Raw genomic sequence first — 6023 nt, forward strand, 5'->3', positions numbered from 1 at the left:
ACAACGAAATCCTAGTCCTTCTTTTCTCAGTGTGTGTGTGTGTAAAAAAAGGAGATTATCAATGTGAAATACATTGCATTATAATTCTTGATTTATGTTCACTTTTTACGCGTACAAATATATATATTCGTTAAGTAAGTCTTCATCCAAACAAAAGTTTTAAGAAACGCACTACACACGAATGTTATTACCATCTACAATTTTAATATTTTTATTAGAATTACTACATATTAGCTTATGATGCTTACAATGAATACATTGGCTTTTGCAGAAATCGTGCACTTTGTAAACAAAATCAACTTCATTTGATTTCAAATTTACATACGGAACTTGAGTTTCACTGACTTGATACAAAATTAAAAATATCTTGACTTTGTTACTTTTACCATGAACAAAAATGTTTCTCAAATTAACTTTACACACTCCAGTTCATCTTCATTTGCATCCAAGAGTAGGCCTGGTTTAGAAGTATTTTGCGGCAAATAGTGTTATAGTGTCGTTATAGATAACCATGCTAGGCCCAATTGCACGAGAAATGCCCACCAACTTGAGCTAGATGGCCATTATTAGTGAAAATTGTTTAAGAACCAGATAAGGATACCAATTGCAACATACAATGTAAATTGCATTACATTTCGTTGGAGTTTAGCGTCCCTTTCAACACCAATGGTATAAGACGAAGAGCATTTTGAGGAACTAGCTTATGTATACGCTGAGCCATGTAAGTTAGTTCCTTGGAAATGCTCTTCGTTTCTAAATTACTACACATATCCTCCTCATGGGTATGTGGATAACGAGCGTATCTTGGGCGCAGGAGACCTGGGTTCGATTCCTGGCAGAGGCTCATGCAGTTCGGGTCTCATGTTGAACTATAGCTCGACGTTTCATATAGGCTCCTGCTGAAAGGGACACTAAATTCAAATCGAAAACCAATTAAATTACTACTTATTTTCTGTAAATTTCCAGGTTTTAGCACCCGATTTCAAAATTTGCAGCAAATGCAACATACAATTTTCTGCGGAGTTTTAACGGTAGTGATTTCAGATCTATTATCCTCGCTCTTGACCCCACTCCCTGTGGTATTCAGGTATCTACGTTTTCTTAGGTCCCCTACACTTTCCAGTGAATTAGGAGACGTATCCTTTCTTGAAAGCATTCATAGCAGAATGGAAATTCACTGATGGGATAGACCTACGGTGTATTTAAACATTAAGAGTCTCGTATAAAGATAATTAGAAATATTAAGTTCTGCAGTTCGTACATGCATTCGAAGTGTAGAAGTATTTTGAAACAGATGTTCTTGTCCTGTCTTTATTGATAAGGGTTTCTCAATGCAATTATTATCATCAAGTGCGTAAAATACACGACAATCTTCGCTGGGTGGTCTGTACAAGCTAGTTTGCAACAAATCCGCACCAATGGCAGGACGAAAGATGATAGGTGATAATGTTTAAAGCAGTGATTCCTAACCGTGTTTCCCTGGCGCGTCCTTCTTAAATCCTGTATGTATACTTCTCGTTAAGCTCCCTTTCGCTCATTGGCCACATGTGCTTTTTTATGTAACCCATCTATGATTTCAGATTCAGCATTGAAATCTGAAATCTTTAATAATAATAATAATAATAATAATACAATAATAACCATGTTTTCATCTTTAGATTCTCGTGGCTGTATGATTAGCATAGGGAGACCTGAGTTTGATTCCCTGCAAGAACTTACGTTGTTAGGATTTCACGTTAAGCTGTAGCTTCACTTCTGATATAGCTTTGCTGCTGAACGGGATTCCAAACCTCAAACCATCCATCGTATTTTCATTTGTTTATATTTATTAAGTGTTTATAATCTCAAATAAGAGTCTAAGAAGACAATATATCAAGCATGCAACGTCTATTAAATTTATTTATTTCTGTCGCTAGCTTGTGATTCCCTCGCTTTTCCTTCAAGTCCCCTCCACGAGGCTGACCTTGGGAACCACTGGTGTAAAGTTTAAAGCGATATAAAGTTGGTCCTAGTCAGGGGCGGATCCAGAGGGGGCGATCGCCCCCTAGAAGAGGAAACTTTATTGTTTTATATATAAATAAAACCCATCCCAGAGTTTGGAGCTCTAAGTAGCAGTATTACAACCCGCCGCCCTCCCCAGAAGTCCGTCCTGGATCCGCCCGTGGCCCTAGTATATTCGTGGTTTCATCGTTAACGTACGCGTCTTTGGCCCGGGAGATCCGATTTTATTCCCATCGTTACCTCATGTGGTTCGGATTCCACGTGAAGCTGTAGGTCCATGTCTCATGATAATCTTGGTATTGAAAGAGGCGCTAAACTCCAACGAAATGTAATACAATTCACATTGTATGCTGCAATTGGTATCCCTATGTGCTTCTTAAACAATGTTCACTAATAATGGCCATCTATCTCAAGTTGGTGGGCATTTCTTGTGCAATTGAACCAAGCATGGCTTATCTATAAGACACTATAACACCATTTGCCGCAAAATACTTCTAAACAGACCTACTCTTTGATGCAAATGAAGATGAACTGGAGCGTGTAATGTAAAGTTGAGAAATATTTTTGTACTTGGTAAAAGTAACAAAGACAAAATGTTTTTAATTTTCTATCAAGTCAGTGAAACCCAAGTTTCGTATGTAAATTTGAAATTTAAAAAAAGTTTTTTTTAACAAAGTGCACGATTTTTGCAAAAGCCAATGTTTTCACTGTGAGTACTATTAGCTAATATGTGATTTAATAAAAATACTAAAACTGTAGACAGTATTAACATCCGTGTGTAGTGCATTTCTTAAAACTCTTGTTTGGACGAAGATTTATTTAACGTTAATATGTGGGATTACATGTGTAGGATCCACACTGCGTAAAATCCAAACTGCGTACAACCGAAACTGAAACCGGCGTAGGATCCAAAACCGGTAAGGTCATAAGATGGAACAATAAAAAAAAAAAAATATTTTATAATCACAGAATATTAAGTAATAATATTTTTTTGAAGTTGTTATATAGGGAAAAACCGGAGTAGGATCAAAACTGTATACGACCGAAACTGCGTTGCGTCAAAACTGCGTAGGAACAAAACTACATAGGATCCAAACTGCATAGAATCCACATTGTGTAGGGTCCAAACTGACAAAATAGTGACAAATATAATTAAATAATCATACAGGGGTGTACCCAGGAAGTTTTCCTTGGAGACTATGACTTATTCAGGAGGGAGATTTTCTCGACCTAAAATCTTATGTTTTAGGTAACTAGAATTGGAATTAAAACTTAAAAGTTGGTATCCTTGTACGTTTCCGATAGCATCATCCAAGTAAATAATAAAAAAGTAAAAAAAAAAAAATCCAACTTTATTGAGGTTTTATGGGCAACTGAAAAATTCTTCCCATGTTAGACCTATTTAAATGTGACATGATTTGGCTCCCAAAATTATTAGGCACTTCGGGTAGGACCCCAATGGTCAGTTTTGGAATGATTGTAGCATTCTGGGACTAACTCACAGGAAAATTCCGAAAAGTGAATATTTTCAGCTTTTAGGGAGTCTAATGGGGAGAAGAAAAAACTCCATGTTAATTAAATGAACGTTTCCTTGAGACAAAATATCATGATTTATTTTGTTTTTTTATTTTTATTTATTGAACAAATTCCCAGATACAGCATAACTTTGCCATTTTACACAGGGACATGCTAACAAAAGAAAGAAAAAACAAGACAACAATAACAACAACATAGAAAAAAGAGTGTAAAAGTAAAACTATTCCGTCAAAGCTCGTTTAATTGCTCTTTCAAACACTTGGTAGCTCGAAAAAATGTCCACATCAGTTGTTACTTGATTATAACAGTTTTGTATTCTATAAAAAAGAGACCTCTGTATACCAGCCAACCTAGGAAGCGCAAGATGGAATAAGTGGGTATTCCGGGTGATGCGGGAAGGGACACGTAAGGATAGTTCCTGAAGTAATATTTCCGATCTTAAGCTTCCATTAACTATTTTATGTAGATATTTCAGGTCAGAGGTAATTCTGCGTACTTCAGGAGTCTGAATATTAAGATGTCGCAAGAGCTCCTTCTTAGATAATATTCGAAGTGCAGGAACACGAAAACGGACTATAGCGATGAAGAAATTGAGAACAGAATCAAGTCTGGAGAGATGTGTAGGTGCTGCCATGGCCCATATGGGAGAGCAGTATTCGATCTTGGGCGCTATTAAAGTCTTATAAAAAGTTGCTAATGAAGAAACAGTGCCTAGTTCGGTGAATCGATAAAGAAGTCCCAACATGCGCATTGAATTCTTTAGTATTGAGGAGATGTGGTCAGAGAAGGTGAGTTTTGAATCAAAGATGACACCAAGATCGTTATGACTAGCAGAATGTGTGATAGGGGAATCGTTGATATGGTATGTGGAGGGAACAGGAGACTTCTTCAAAGTAATAGTAATACTGTCACATTTCTTACTGTTGAGTTTCAAGTGCCACATTTCACACCAGCCTGTAAGGTAATTTATGTCTTCCTGTAGAGCAATTGTCTCATGGAGACACGTTATTTCTCTGTATAACTTACAATCGTCAGCAAAAAGCAGAAGGCCACTAGGTTGAGCTGATAAGTGCGTGTAGAGATCATCCATATACAGGACAAACAGCAGAGGCCCAAGTACACTCCCCTGAGGCACCCCTGAGATCACGGGTTGGGGGTTAGAAGTCGCCCCTGAAAGAACAACTCTCTGTTTACGGTCCTTCAAGTAGCTTGTGATTAGAGAGAGAAATTTGCCATGTACATTAAATCTATTGGAGAGTTTATGAAGAAGATGAATGTGACTGACAGTATCACAGGCCTTCGAGAGATCAAAGTAGATAACATCTAATTGAGTATTGTTATTCATACATTTGATTGCACAGAAAAGAAGAGTACTTAAGTTTGAGAGAATTAGGAATGGAAATAGGAATTTAATGAAATAGGAATGGAATGATTAAAATGGAAATAGGAATTTAAAATTGGGTACGGTTGTAGCCTCATGAGGTGCAGAATCGTAGACCGAGCTAAAATGGATCCCCCCTTCCCTGTGCTCCTTTCTTTCCTTGGTCCATTCGGCTGAACCTGGGTTTCGTTGAAAATAATCGTTTCAGCTACCTCAAATACTGTCAATTCAACACTAATATATATATATATAATATGTGTGTATTTGCATGCGCTTATCAAAGGAGACCTTAGGATAAACTACTAGTAAATTGAAGAGATTTCTTGGAAAACTCGATTTCCGTACCCCAAAATGCAAACATTTTTAAAGAATAAATATGACGTTGGCGAACACGGCTTGTCTAGGAAATGTTTAGTGACATTTTGGTTTGAGATAGAGTACATGAAAGGCAATTGGTGTTTATTTCGAGAAAAAATTTCAAACTTCAAAGTACCAAAGTACTTGGTCGAAAACCTTTGGGGGGCCGTCCCTCCTGGGCCCTCTCCTTTGCTACGCCCCTGCGTAAACTTTACAAGATTGGGAAGATATGAAGGTTGGGGCAAAAGTCATGGCAACTATTTTTTTCTTGCAGATATGTGAGCGGATCACAAGCGTCTATGTGTCTTGTGGAAGTTCTGCAGGCATAGTGTGTATGCAGAACAACAGATGGCTCTGTGATAGCTGGTAGTAGCACAGCGAGGGCTGTGTAATCAGGGGAGTTCTTATGATGACATAATCAGAGCAACAGCGCATGACGTCACTAACCTGGAGCCGAGGCTGGCGAGAAAAACAGGCTACGGCGCTGGAAGATGACGTCACAATCTTAGTCCGATCATGGCTGATAGTGCATTATGAGCTAAAGGAAGTGCGCTTGATTTGAATTGTGTTTAAGTTAATTGTAATTAAAACATTTTCAATTTTTGACTGCAAGAATAGGAAACATTCTTGAAGAACTTGAAGATATGGTAAGTTTCAAATTGTAATTTAATAATAATTTTTTGTAGGCGGTTAAGTTGATACCTGACGACTATTGAGGTTTCGGTTGTGTTTACATGTTTACTTATTT

This window comes from Thermobia domestica, chromosome 11, assembly GCF_964235325.1.
Source record: "Thermobia domestica chromosome 11, izTheDome1.hap1.1, whole genome shotgun sequence".
NCBI lineage: Eukaryota > Metazoa > Arthropoda > Insecta > Zygentoma > Lepismatidae > Thermobia > Thermobia domestica.